We start from the raw sequence: 14,365 nt of genomic DNA, 5'->3' as shown, positions 1-14,365 counted from the left end.
TCCTCAGAGACTTGCCATCCTGTGATCTGGTCTTGTCTCTGAGGTCACGCAGAGGATACCAGACAGCCCCAGAGCAACTGCCTCATCCTGGTGGACATGACCGTGAAAAAGGACATTTTCTTTCCATGGGCACATCACACTACAGTCCATGCCTGAGTCTTCTCCCTGAAATTCCACCTCTCCCAAGAAGCCTCTCTGTCTTAATTAGAAGGACAATACTAAAGGTGGGGGTGGGGTGGGACTTCTCTTCTCTGTGTCATTTCCTTGTTGAAAAACCTTCAGTGGTGACTTTGGATGATGACAGAGAGTTACTAGGTTTGTGGTGGTCACTTGATAAGGCACGTAGATGTAGAATCACTGTGTTGCACACCTGAAACGAATGTAGTATTCTGTATCGACTAGCGTTAAAAACCAAACACTTCCCTGGCTCCATGAGCTCACAGCCCAGCCCAGCCTCCCTGTCTGACCCTCGCAGCCCCGATGCTCTGGCCGGTCCGGCTTGCTCAGCGTCAGTCCCTGCCCTGGTGTCTCTCAGTTGACGGGCCTCTGTGTTGCCCAAGGGCTCTGCGCACTTCCTCTCCTCCTTCCTGGGACTGCCCCCCTCCCTCCCTTCCGTCAGCCACATCTCACTCGTCCAGCCCTCCAAGACCCCGGCCAGGCTTTACCACCCCCTGAAAACTGCCTTGAGTGCTCGGCCCTCGCTTCTCTTTGGAGGGAGAATTATAGTCGCAGTTCAGCATGACTTCACATATAGCCTTGTTTTATCTGATGCTGTTTCGTGTGGCTAATCTTATTCCCCCGGTGACGTGGCAGCATTTTTATAACAGGACCTGTGGACTTTATTCCTGCAGCCCCTCAAGAGTGTAAATCACGGCTCGGACACCTGACGATGCTACGTGCTACGTCCTCCTCACTCTCGTCCTTGCTTTTGCCGCTTTATCCCAGAAAGAGGGTCAAACACAGTTCTGAGGTCGATCTTCCCAGCCTTGCCCGGTTACTCCCCATGCACATCTTTTTCCTTCCAGCCCAACTAGACCCTTCAGCGTGGCTTAAAAGTTCTTTCCCACGTCCCCTTTCCATGTTCTTGCCATAACCAACAGCATTTGTTTTGTTGTTTGTTTGCTTGTTTTTTGCAGCCTTCCCCCCACATACTACCACTGTCACGGGGCTGCTCAGCTCTGTCCCTGCCTGGGGTCCTCCCAGACAGCAGGCACGAGTAGCTAATTGTTGCCTCAGCCAGCTCCGGGCTCTCCACAGCCATGAGCCCGGAATCTTTCTCAGGGATTTCTGTGGGGAAGGGGATGGAACTCAAAGAAATTGAGGCAACAAGCAGGTGAGGGAGAGGGAGCGATCTTGTCTCTGTCCCAAGTAGCCACCTTCCGATGACAGCTGTGCGCCAGGAGTCCCTCGCTCCAGAGACTTTGGTGCACTGAGCACTGTGGGCATGGGGCCGAGGGCCCTGGCCCTGCTCCTGAGCTGACCCGCTCCTGACTTGCCTGTCACCTGCACCTGGCTCTTGCTCCCAGCAGGGTCATACACAGCCTGTAAAAACGTCTCCTTTGTCGACAGGTGAAGTCTGGAGCAGGACGCCGGGGCTGTCTGTCCTCCATGCCGCTCAGCAGAAGAGGGACTGTGAACTGTGAGTAAATCTGATCGGCGTTTTCCATGGCGCCTCATGGAGGTCGTGGGTTAAAGACCAGCCCCGAGCCTGCTCTCTAACGTCAGGCCCGCTGAGAGAAAACACTCAACAATGGGCTTGTCGGAATCTGAACCACAGCAGACCTGTAATTAGGTTAGGTCTGAATGCGACACAGACGCCCTGTCATATGACATGCTACTTAATTACACTGTTGACTGTGCACTAGGTGGCCTTGCTGGGTTACGTGTGTCAGAGTGTCACAGAGGGACGCTCTGGAGTTGGCAAGGCTGACCCAGACTCTGGCCCCTATTGTGTGTGGGCTAAGCCCGGGGGTCCGTGAGAGAGGGACCTGGGCTAAGGTCATTGTCCCTGCTTTTGCATCTGGCTATGTCTAGGGGTGGGGCGGAGAAGGACCAGGAAATACCGCTGGTCACTTCCCTTCCCTTACACGGTAACATCCCACCTTGTACTTGTGCGGACTGGTTCATGTTGGTTCCCCCCTCGACCAAGTGCGCGCACCTGTAGGACCCGGCCTCAGCCCGGGCCCCTCTGCGGGGTCTTCTTTGGTAACTCCAGCTAGAATGATTTCTCCCTTTTCCGAAATTCTTAGCTGCATTCACATTCTGAGCACCACCCAACCCCGCCCGCCCTCCCCAGGCTGGGAGTTCCTGGGGGCAGCCTGGGGTTCCCACGTCTGCGTGTCCCCGGTGCACCTACGCCCTGGCTGCCGCTCCGCAGGTGTGAGCTGGGAGGCTGGGCTGCCCCGGCCCCCCCACCCTGCTTCTGGGGCTACCGGAGGCCGAGCCGCTACTCCGACTTTGATAGAACATTGGCTTCCAACCAGTCCATGGAATTATAAATGATTAACCGTGATCAGCACACATCTTCACCTCTGTGTAAAAATAGATTGACTGTAATGAGTATTTGAATAAATCATAAGAATGGCCGCCCTGCGATCGTCTAACATCCTGCCGATGGCTGCCCGGCGAGCGAGCAGGGCGCCGGCCCTCCCGCCTAATGGTCTGCGATTTAGTGCTGGTCGCCTCTGTGATTGACGGCCACGGCTCCCGGGGCACCTCCTTTGCAGCCCTGGCTCTGGAGTGGTCGGACCCCCAGGCCCAGGGGGTGGGAAGCGTGCCTCCCCCCATCCTGTTCCAGGAAAGCCTACCTAGGAGACAGGGCTGGCGGTGAGGGAGCCAGAGTGGAAAGATAATGCCCTTTGTGAGAATCGATGCCTCCTCGCACTGGAGGTTAGAGGGACCTCGTAAGTCAAGTCAAGTACGAGGGGAGCAAGCTGAGCGTGAACCTTAATGAGAGCAGAGTGCGTGGGGGGAATAGGCCTCCATGGTCTCTCCCCGTCCCTGAGGGCAGCCAGGCTCCTGGGCCACGCACACTCAGACACAGCTCCCTCGCGGGGACACAGGCTTGGCCTGCACTGAGGAACCAGGCGAAGCTTTCTTCAGGTCCCAGGGCTCAGGCACGGGAAGAGTCGAATGGTCTTTCAGGGGTTGGGGGGCAGGATGCGGGGAGGCAGGCTCTGCGGGTCTGGGACCCCCTGAGGAGGGAGCAGTCTGAGAGTCTGGGGTCTCGGAGAGGAGGCTGGTGACGGCTGCGTTTGGCGAGAGGCAGCGAACGTGCCAGTTTAGTTTCAGCTGTGTCGTGGTGGGCATGGCTGTACAACAAGGCGCCCCCGAGCCCATTGACAGAATGGTGTTCCTCGTGCTCACGCGGTCTGCGGGGCGGGAATCCAAATCCAGGAGGGGCAGCTGGTCTCTGCTCCCCCAGGTCCCACTTGGGGCCAATCAAAATCTGGGTGCCAGAATCATCCATAGGCCCATCCTTCAGGGGGCTGAATACTAGCTGCTGCCTGAGACGTCAGCTGGGCCATCGGCCAGACTCGTGTGCTTCCCCCTGTAGCTGGGCTTCCTCACTGTCTGTCAGCTGGTGCCAGGGGGGTGCCTCCTGGGGCAGAGGCAGAGCCAGGAGGGAACGCTGTTGCCTCTTGTGACCTGCCCTCGGAGGCAGGCGGTGTCACTTCCACCACATCCCCCGACGGAGGCAGGGACAGGGCCCCAGGTTTGAAAGAGAGAGCACAGACAGAGCTCCATCACCATTTGTCGGAGGGCAGACCAGCAGTGCACTGACCACGGAGCTTGGAGCACCCGACCCCCCAGCCAGTGTCCGTCCGGCCTGGCACAGCGTGGCTTCATCTGTCTTCCAGGACAGGCTGAAGAATCCCTTGCCTTAGGTCGCGACACTGTCCCTTCACCCCCAGCATGGCTGGGTTCAGAGGGCCCCCAGGGACCACGCCAGGCTTCCTCCCGAGGCGGGACTTCCTGAGGCCACCAGTTCTCTGAGGCCCTGCGGCAGGAGGAGGCCTCTGCCTTTTGGTCCATCTCTGCCAGAGCGGGTCTGGTTCACAGTCCGCAGTCTGACGTGCGGGTCTGGAGAGGGACCTGGACCTGTGACCAGGGACCTCATAAGCCTTGAGCCCTTCACTCCTGTCTAGGGCTCCCCAGACCCCCAGCTCTGTGGCCTTCCACACTGGGGTGTTTTCCAGCCGAAGCTCAGGACGTCAGCAGCTGCCGGGGCTGTGCGGGGACGCGAGGCCGGAGCAGCCCTTCCTCCCTGCGCCCCAGGTCCTCTGTCTCCTTCCTTCCCCTCTGACACACTGTACAACCTGGGGGCAGAGGGGGGCCCTGAAGGTCCAGGCTCCTGTCCTTTGTCATTTTCCCCACCCAGATGCAGCTAAATTTCGGAAGAGAATTTTAGTGCCCTGGGTGCCTTGTTGTCACTTAAGGGTATAGAAACAAAATTCAGGCAGCCAAGGAGAGGACATAGAATCCATCCATTCTCACAAAGGACCGAGGTCTGAGAGTGTCTAATGCAGAAAGGGAGGGACAGGAAAGAGAGGGTGAGGTGGGCTTGGTTTTGCTGGAAAGGTGCTGGCGTTTGGAGGGAGTCTCGGAGTCTTCCTCAAGTCAGCTCAATGGTAACGTTAATACCCAGCACTTACCGGGCCCTGACCGTGTGCTAGACACCAAGCTGAGTGGGCACTTGACCGCGTTTTCTCACTGAGCGCTTACACTGCCGTATGAGGTGCTGGAATTAGCTTTGTTTTACAGAGAAGAGCAGAGGCTCAGAGAACACCAGAAACACCCTAGTAAGTGACAGAGGAAGTTAGGGATGGAGCTGGAATCAGATTAGGAAACCGCTTCACTGTGCGGCTCCAAGAACCTCAGTTTACTTTCCTTTAAAATGGGGGTGTCTGATTATGTCATGTCCAATGTCCCCCTCAGTTCTGAGATCTAAATGTGCACAAGACTCTAAAAGACTCTGGGCACTTGCTTAAATTTGTCTAAAGGGGGGGCCCACTTTCTTGAAATGGGTCTGTGTGGAAGCATGCAGTGATTCTCTGTTCCCTGCCCCCCCTGCTGTGAAACTCAGGTCAGGAAGCAAATGTTTAATTCGGGCAGGTGAAGGAAACAGAGGCAAACAGAGAGATCATTAGTATTTTCAAGGCTCCAACTTGGGGGGCATGGGGGTAATATATTGGGTTTGAAGTCCAAAGTCGGGTTTGAATCCCGGCCTGTGACTTAGGATCCTGAGCCCATCTCTCTGGTCTTCGATTCCTCTTCTCTACACCGAAAATGGGATTGCACGCGCTTCCCAGGCCTGCCGTGGGGCTGAGCGGAGTCCAGCGCGACGGCAGCCGAGCCATTCCTGCACACAGCAGCTGCTCAGGACGGTTCAGGCAGCCGTCCACCCCCTGAAGACATAGGAAGTGGAGCTGGAGGGGTTGTTCCTCTCCATTGCTTCCGACAGAGATGGTCAAGAATCTTTCCTTTAAGTGTACGTTCCATAAAGGTGCACTCATAAACTATTGATATTTTAATAATACACATTAGCATCTTGCCCTTTGACAGATGAATATTGAATGAGCCATAAAGAGGCAAAGAGTAGCCAGGTATGGCGCTGTGGGGAAGCTGGAATCACGAGTGGTTGTCAGAGGGAATGCCCCCTTCCAGGGCCTCTGACTCACCTCTCTCCCCAGGGACCCCCCCCCCCCCCAGGAAACAGCCCTTAAAAGGAGCTAACATTCCAGCCCAGCCCAGTCTGAGCAGGATTTGTCCTCAGTTTTCCTTCACTTGGGTGGAGGAGAGAGAACAGGCCACTGAAGAGCTGCTCCAGGCAGGGACGGTTCACCCCTCGTGAGGCACCTCGGATCTCCCTCTGTACCGTTGCTACAGGTGCAGGCTCCTTCCTCCTGAGCTCTCTCCTGCTGCATAAATTAAAAGTCAGGAGACACACTGTGTGCCCGCAAGAAATCTTTCTCCACCAGGTCTTGATGGGCGCCTATGCTTCGGCGTGTGCTAAGGTTTCTACGATGTAATTTCCTGCCTCCCCCAGCTCCTGCTCCCTGCCCGGCCGCCACAGCCCCCAGTTGGCCTCGGCCTCCATCTGGGCCCGGAGTCCTCACGTGTGCAGAGAACGGTGACGGGGGCTCTTCGTTGGTCCGGCTTAATTGGGGTGATTTAATGGCATTTCTGGCAGATTCAGATTTATACGGCTTTCTGAGCCGCAAATCTGCTTTCTAAATGTAGAATTTTTGTGGAGTGGTAAAAAATAATGGCTGTTCTGTGACTCCTGCCTCCTGAGCTAGGAGACTGCAATTTACATTATGCAAATAGACGTTATGCAATCAAGGCACTTTAGCAGGAATCTGGTGGCAGAGAGGCCGCTGATGAGATGGCGAGGTCTGCAGCCCCAACTGAAGGGGCTCTGGAAGCGGGAGACCGAGGGGGAGGGGTGGGACAGGCAGCAGGAGGCGGAGACTGTTCCTCGGGCCCTGGGAAGCCGGTGGAGCCTGCCCGGGGAGGCGCGCATCCGGGGAGCTGCCAAGGCGGCTCTCTCAATTAATGGCTTTGTTTAATCATACCCCCTGTCCAGAGGACTATTGTCTTACGGATAATTTCGTTTGCCTAACGAGATTTTGCTAATTAAATCTCCTTTCAGTTGGTGTGACTGTGCCTGTAGCTTCTTCCTAAACCTTTCTGGAGGGGACCTGGGAAGGAGGACCGGGAGGCTGGGGAGGGGAGAGAGAGAACAGGAGGGAGAGACTTCCCTGCAGCGAGCAGGAGGGCTGGGAGGCTGGGGGCGGGGTTTGGGAACTGCAGGGTGGCTGCCACCACCCACCTTGCCTTTCTGTCCTGCTCACTGGAAATCCAGACAGTCATAAATCTGTGTCCAGCCTGAGGGATTTCTTCCCCTTCTCTCTTCCTCTATGGCTCCATTATCCCTTCTCCAATTCTTCCAGAATCCCTGGGAGGGGCTGAGGATTCTCACGGACCACTCTGAGTAGCTCTGGCTGTGGTTGGGGATGGGGGTGGGGGGACCAGTGGCGATGCGGTGGTGACGCCAAAGCCAGTTGGTGATGTGGGAACCACTCTCCTTGCCTTTGTTGTTAGCCAGGCAGCCTGGCTCTTCAGAGAAGATAAATTGCTCCAAAATTGGCCATTTCTCCAGGAATGATGGTATGAATCAAAGAGGAGAATGCCTCCTCACATTCACATATCGTCAGAGTCAGCCAAGGATAGCCTCCTATGGTTAGCGGGGCCTAGCGCTGTGCCTACAACAGCCAGGCCCTAACAAACACTGCTGTACCTGACGGTGCCGCACCTGTGCTCCATCACTCCCAGTGGCTCTTCACTGTCTGTAGCTTCCTTGGCCTGGCTGACCTTGGGCTGTGCAGCTCCACCCCGTCTACTTGTCCAGTTTCATCCACCACGCCCTTGCTGCCCCCTCTTCCCTGTCTGTTACAGACACTTGGACATGTGGGCGTTCTCCCACCCCAACACTCAGATACGCCGGGTCATCCAAATGCTCTGTGTAGCGTCACACCTCCGTGCTTTCGCGCCGCTGTTTCCTCTGCCTGGAATCACCCTGGCCTGGATCACCCCTCTCCATTCGTAGTACCCAGCTCAAACATCCCCTGTGCTGCCTCCTTCCAGAGCCTCCCTCTCTCTCTGAAACATGGCTGCACTGCACTCCTTGTGCCTTCTGTCATCACAGGGCCTCAGTTGCGGTTGTCTGTTTGTCTATCCAAGTTAAGGGCTAGACCTTGTCCTTCTCCTAATCCCAGTACCTACAATCATGCCTGGCCAAGGCAGGCGCCCTCCAAGGTTGGCCGAATGATAAGGTGGATGGATGAACCCCGGAGAAGAGGGTGAATGGTGGAGCGGCACTGTCTAGTGGGGTCCCCAGCCCGGGACGGATGTGGCTGGGATCAGGAGCTGACTCCCGTGGAGACCACGGAGTCTCGGGGCTGCCCGTCACCTGTACTGCTGCCTTCGCCTGCGGGCGGGAAGGCCCCACTTCCTTCTGTGTGCCGAGCCCTGTACCAGGCGGCAGTGTCTCCTGTCATACACTCTCACATGGATCCTAAGGTGGGTGCTGTTTTTGCAGAGGGAACTGGGGCTCCTGTGTCCTCGTCAGAGGACGAAGTAACTGGGCCCACTGGCAGGGCCCACAGGATCCACCCGTGGTAGGTGAGAGCTCCTGTGCTTGCCGTCTCCCTGCCCCCCACCATTTACACATCCCTCCATTCTTCCACTCACCCTCTCATCTGCCCACCCATTCACGCTCCTTATCTAAGCCACACACCTGCTCCCCCGGGGGCAGGTCTCACACGTGCTGGAATCCCTGTGCGTCTGGCAAAGCCCAAGCTGTACAGGGCGGCCTTTGGCTGCCAGCTGGACTCCTACCCAGCCAGTGGAGGGGATGTCGGGGTGGAGGAGTCTGCATTCCATGCTGCGGGGCACAGGGACGCCCTGGAGAACAGCTCAGACCTTCATGTGTCATCAGGGCATGTGTGTGCTCAGTGTGCAGGTGTGTCGTGTGTGCTTGTGCAGGCTGTGGGGTGTGTGTGTAAGGCTGAGGCAGTTTTGAAGAGAATGGCTCTGTGGTTTCCTTGGTTCCTGATTTTCAGCGCTTTGCTCTTTGTCCCGTCGGCATTTCCCTTTGGTCAGGGTGTGTCTGCCAGTATCTGTCTCTTTACCTTGGGTCCTCATCTTCCTAACCTCCCCACCGTGCCGTGCTCTGAGTCTGAAGTGTTTCTCAGTACTTAGTAGGTGCTCAACAAATGCCCCACAATGCATGGAATGACTGAATGAACAGGGTGAGTGATGGCATGAGTGGACAAGCATGCTCTTCAGCGTCAGACCTGAGCTGAGCCCTAGTGCTGTTACTTACATATGGGAACTTGGGGTTTAATTTTCTCATCCAGAACACAAGAATACTAATACTGCCTCTTCCAGCTTTCTCAAAGGGTTGTTGGTGGGAGATTATAGGGGATATGCGAAAGTGTTTTATGAACTCTAAAGCGCCCTAGAAGTAGAAGAGGTTGTTGCTATAATGATTATTACACTTGAAGTGATCTCTATGTTTGAAAATTAGGGATTCTGTTTCCAGGAATATCAAATCGCCCAGGCCTGATTTGAACTCTGAGGCTTGCAGAGCAATCATTACAGAAACTGATTCATGTTGCCCGGCTGTGCAAACTTCCAGGGGCTGGGGTGGAAGAAAGGCTGGTGAAAGTGGCCTGTCTTCATGCAGGCCACCTGTGCCCTGGTGGCCCATGTAGGTGGTCCATCCTGGGGCTCTACAGCTGCCCAGACTCTGTGCCCCATTATATCAACCTGTGCTGTTTCCACTGCCAAAATGCTTCCCCCCTCTTCTCCAGTGGTCTTTTGACCCTCTCTGCCAAGGTCCTGGACTGTCCCCTTCCAGGGACATGCACACCTCCCTGAGGGCATTTATCACAGGCTGATCAAGTCTGCCTCCCTCCACACTGCATGCACCGCTAAGGCAGGTACTGAGAATGAATGGGTGGTTGGGGAAAGGCCAAGGGAAGGGCTGAGGTCTGGCAGATGCTCAGGATTGGAGTTTTTGAGGCACCCTAAGCTGTAGGGGAAGGTGAGGAAGAAGAAGCTCCAGAGAACTTAGCACTGCGTTTCAATCCCCCCACATTTCTGAGAGCCCAGAAGGTCAAACAGGCTGATCTTTCCTGGGGTCACTGGGTCTGGGGACTCCAGCCCCACATAGGTGGTGGGTAGCTGGCCCTCAGCCAGACAGGCAGCGAGGCCTGCAGGTTGCAGCTGAGTCCTGAGGACAGGGAGGTGCCTGCCTGTTGCTGACCCCTGCAGGTGAGCAGCTACCCACCTGGGGAAGCAGGTGCTGCTTCCTTCCATCCCAGCCCTTCCAGGTTCTGTCTGTCTGAGGCCCCAGCTGGTGGGGGTCTGCAGGAAGCCCTCCCAGGGACTGGCTCCCTTGCTTTATCCCTACGTCTGTAGGCGTCTTGTCCCCACCCAGCTCAGGGCCTCCCCTTCCCCCACCCTCCTCCCGACTCTCCGCAGCCCCAGGCGGCCACAGCAGAGTGCCAGAGGCTGGAAGGCTTTTCATTACCGAATGCACTGAACCTGTTTGTGAGTGTTTTGCAAAGTGTTTAATCCAAGGTGTTCCCTCAATTAAATTAGTGCAAACATCTGTGTCCCACATCCACCTCCATTTGCATTCTGTGCCATTTATTACAGCGGGAAATTGGAAGGCACCTTAGGAATACTTAGGACCGAATTAGGCTAGGTGGGGGTGGGCATCTGGGGGTGGCCATCTGGGGGTGCCTGTGAGGTTGGTCCACAAGGTGGATCCGTCTCCAGGCTAGGACTTGTGGTGGAGCCACTTTCTGGCACAGGAGAGCGTGAGAGGGACGTGTTCGGGCTGGTCTTGTCCAAGAGGTTGGGTGAGTTTAATTAACACCTCGGCTTCCCACCTGGGCCCAAGTCCCTGCAGAGGCAGGAGCATTTCACTGCTGTTGCTTTATAACTTTAAACCCAATTTTTAAAAAGTGTATCACACTCAAGTGACCCACCTGGGTCTCTCCCCGGGAGAGCCCTTTGCTGCTGGCAGGTGGGTTTTTCCATCACGAAACTGCTGAGCCTTGGTGACTGGCTGGGCGTGGGTGGCAGCTCTTCCTCATGCCATGTGATCCCCACGACTGTCAAGCACTCCGGGAGTCCCACTGCGATACCAACCCAGGAGGGACCAAAGGACAGGAATAGCGTTTGCTATGTGACAGCCACAGCCCGCAGTGCTTCTCAGGCATTGTCTGCGGGCACCTCCCACCAGCCCCCTGAGATAGGGCCTCCATCAGCACAGACCACGGGGGCAGGGTCATTTGGAAAGGTTAAGCAATGTGCCCACGGTTCCACAGCTAGAAAGAGGAGCGTGGGATTTGAACTCAGGCCTCCCCGACTCCAAAGATGGTGTGCTCCCCACTGTGCTCAGACATGTCTCTTAACTGAAGCAGTTGGTATTGGTGTTGAATCGGGGACGTGGCCACTAGGATGGCAAAGCCTAGGGCTCCGAGGGTCTAGGGTGGGTCACTCAGCCTGCAGGTGACTCAGCCAAGGGGAGGGATTCCTGGCTTTCGTGGGGTGGGGCAGGGAGGAAACGGAAAGCTCCAGGGAGTGAGGAAGAGGCTCATGGGATGCTCAAAGGGTTTAAAGATCACTGGATTCCTCAGTACTGAGGGGGGAAACTGAGGCTCGAAGGAGGCAATGGTTTGCCTGGGGCCACCGAGGGTTCCATGGTAGGGTTCTAATTCCTGGGTGAGGGGGCAATGTCAGGGCCTGAGGAGGTCCCAGGGGTTTTGCAGGATGGGTGCTGGCTTTCCAGATGCAAAATGCAGATCCAGGCTGGAGCGAGGAGTCAGGGGAGGAGCGGGTGGGAGGCTGCTGTGGACTGGTCTACTACGGATCCTGCTGAGATGCCCATCTGGAGGGACAGAGTGCAGTGGGTTTCTGCTCTAGGCCCTGCTCCCCATGTCCTCCCCTAATGAGACAGGACCGTGTCTTAGCCTCAGGTTCCCCACGTGTTAGAGAGGAGAACAATCTCACCTTACAGGACTGTCGGGAAAACTGAAGGCAGAGCAGGCGTGCCTACGCAGCTTCAGGGGTCAGAATGTGGCTGCTAGTGTTTCTTTCTTGTCCGTGGCTCTTGTCTGCTTCCCCTCTCAGACCCTCTGCCTGCGTCTGGATGTCGAGGGGCGGGGGCTCTGTCGACAAGATGACAGGCAGGGTCTTCCTCCTCCCTCCTCTCTCCCCTCCCTCTCTCATCAAAAGACTTTAATAACTGCATCTCAGCATGAGGCCCTGCCTGGGGTTTTATAAGAATGAATTGCTTATCCCAGCTCTTACGTCCTAGAAATGACAAGCTGCACTCCGCACACATTTATTATGCGCTGACTGTGTGTGGTACCCAGCTCCAGGCACCACAGGGCGAGCCTGAGCGTGGCCCCCAGGGCTTCCCGTCTCCTCCCAGGGACCCCAGGGTTCCTGCTTTCTTTGGATTTGCTGAATCTAGCCCCTCTGCCTTTACAAGGAGGGTGTGCAGTTTCTGCACCCTTTTGTACGCCTCTGCTTCCCCACTTGAGGGTCTCTTTGCCTGGAAGGCCCGTCGCCCCACTCGTTGACCTGGGCAGAGCTCAGTTTCCAGGTGATGTGCAGTGTGTGACCACACCTCAGCCGGGTTATCTCTCCGGGGCTCCGGTGGACCTTGGTCCTCTCACTGTGACCGTTTATCGCCCTGCGCTTCAGTGATGTTGTTACTAGAGGTGCCTCGCTCCAGTAAAAGAGTCCAGGTAGAGAGTCCAGAGTGTAGCGTCCAGAGCCAGCACCGGCCCTTGCGGGCATCTGCACTGCCCCGCCTGGAGGCCAGGTCCTTCTCAGTGCCCCCAGTAGAGGGGCAGGCCCGTTGAGGTAGAATAAATGCCTTCCTGTCCTGTGAGCCTCAGGAAATGTTTGTTCCCTTGGACAGGTCACTGGCGCATGTGAAGGGAAGGAGTAACGGCGGCAGGACAGACTGTCTCCTTTCTGGGTGTTTGGTCTGAGAGCCCGTCCCCGTCTTTCTTATCTGCAATCCTAGGGAGTCTTCCTTCTCTCCCACTCACTGGCCTCAGAGTGGGGCCTCCAGACTGAGCTGAGGACGGGCAGAGAAGAACGGTCCCCTTAATTCACTGCCCCTGTGTCTCTGCCACGGACATTTCCTTTTCCTGAAAACCCCTCTCCCCTCTTGGCACCGCCCTCGTCCTGTGCCACCTCTCCTTCATCCCGTGCTACCCCTCCCTCGTCCCGTGCCACCCCTCCCACATAGCTCAGACCCCTCTGTGGAACGCGGTTTCTCCCTCCCAGAGCATCAGGCCTGAGTCTCCAGCACTGACCCGTCCACCCACATCCCCAGCGTGTCCGCATCTGTCCTTTGCCATGAAGTGGGTCAGAGCAGGGTCCTGGGCTGATGGTTTGCTGCCCTCGCTCCACCCGACATGGCACCCAACGAACGAACGAATGGGACCCCTGGCCGCCCTCAGAGGGAGGTGTCTGGGTTCTCCTCGCACCCTCTGCCGCCTTTTCTGTCCCAGGGTTCCAGTGGACCCGGAGGCACCTTTGTTGCCAGTTCCTGGAAACTGGACGCCCTGGCCAGCAAGGGAAAATCAGGTGTTAAGTTCTGCCGGATGCGCCGAGCGGATTGGAATTACCTCCGCGGGGCCGGCCTGCAGGTCTCGGCAAGCTGATACCCTCTGTGCAATGTCTCCGATGCAGAGCCCGCAAGCGGGGCCATTGGAATAAGAGAAGAAAATGTTACACCTTCGTTTATTTCTGTTTTTATCGCATCCCGTTTAGGTTTCTGCTGTTGAATAGGTTCCACAAGACACACCATGTACTGGTGGAGGAGCATGTCTGATGTGTATATATATGTACATACATATTTAATACGTATAGATTGAGAGTGCATTAAAATTTTTCACTGACAGCGTTGTAAACCCATCTGAGGACCACAGACTTAGGCCAGTGCCCCACTGCCCAGGAGGTGAGACTAGTGTGTATTGGCTAGTGTCTCCAGACAAATGTCCCACCCCCTAGTGTGACCTCACCTCATGCCCAAAGCTTCACTTCCTGAATCTGACCCCAGAGCAAATTCTTCAGGTAAAGGAGCTGGGGATCCTATTGCCCCGTGAGTGTCCGGGGCATGGGACACTGTAGGTGCTCGGTAAATTAAGTGAGACTTGGATTTATATTTATTTGAATTGATTGAGGCTGTCTGACAATCATTTAAAGTTGTGCAGTTTGACCTTGACTTAATCCTCGATGGCCTACTCCCAGACAGCACAGGAAGCATTTACCGGAGACCTGCTGTGCAATAACAACAGAAAACACGTGTCTCCTGTGCACCAGGTTCTGAGCTGGGTACTCCGCGACAAGTCAGAGGTCCCCACCCTCCAGTTACTTGCATTCCTTTTTCTCAGAAACTGCCAAACAAAAAACAACCAAACAAAAAACAATCTTCATAATGTAAGCAGTGCTCCCCCGTTCACTGGGCTTATTTGGGAAAAAATCCCAGGCCTCATTCCATTTCCTCTGCAAACTCTCCAGTCAGTACTCACGGCCTTTTAGGGAGACAGGCCCAGCAACAAACAGTGTTGTGTCCTAGAGCAGTGCCAGGCCCCGTGGGCATGGCCAGGCCCTGCGTGGGTAGCAGCGTGTGCTCAGCACGCCCTGGGGGATGCAGAGTGGGTCGGGAATGATTTTTATGTAAGTGGTGCTGAGGCTGAGGCTGAGTCTCTCAGCCTAACTTGCAGGCCCCACGCTGAAATTTCAGAGCCAGAGAGGAGGC

At 56.0% G+C, this 14,365-nt stretch overlaps 1 protein-coding gene across 1 annotated transcript in view; it reads left to right on the top strand.

Moving 5' to 3' along the window:
- Positions 1-14,365, top strand: part of PKNOX2 (PBX/knotted 1 homeobox 2) — a 242,198-nt gene that overhangs the window by 58,634 nt on the left and 169,199 nt on the right. The window contains exon 2 of the mRNA XM_045860322.1: positions 1,570-1,639. The gene's annotated coding sequence lies outside the window, so the exon portion shown is untranslated. The remainder of the gene's footprint in view (positions 1-1,569; positions 1,640-14,365) is intronic.

The sequence above is a fragment of the Phyllostomus hastatus genome, unplaced genomic scaffold, assembly GCF_019186645.2.
Source record: "Phyllostomus hastatus isolate PE091 unplaced genomic scaffold, TTU_PhHast_1.1 phas_scaffold_193, whole genome shotgun sequence".
NCBI classification, from domain to species: domain Eukaryota; kingdom Metazoa; phylum Chordata; class Mammalia; order Chiroptera; family Phyllostomidae; genus Phyllostomus; species Phyllostomus hastatus.
This window is presented reverse-complemented; position numbering and strand designations above follow the sequence as displayed.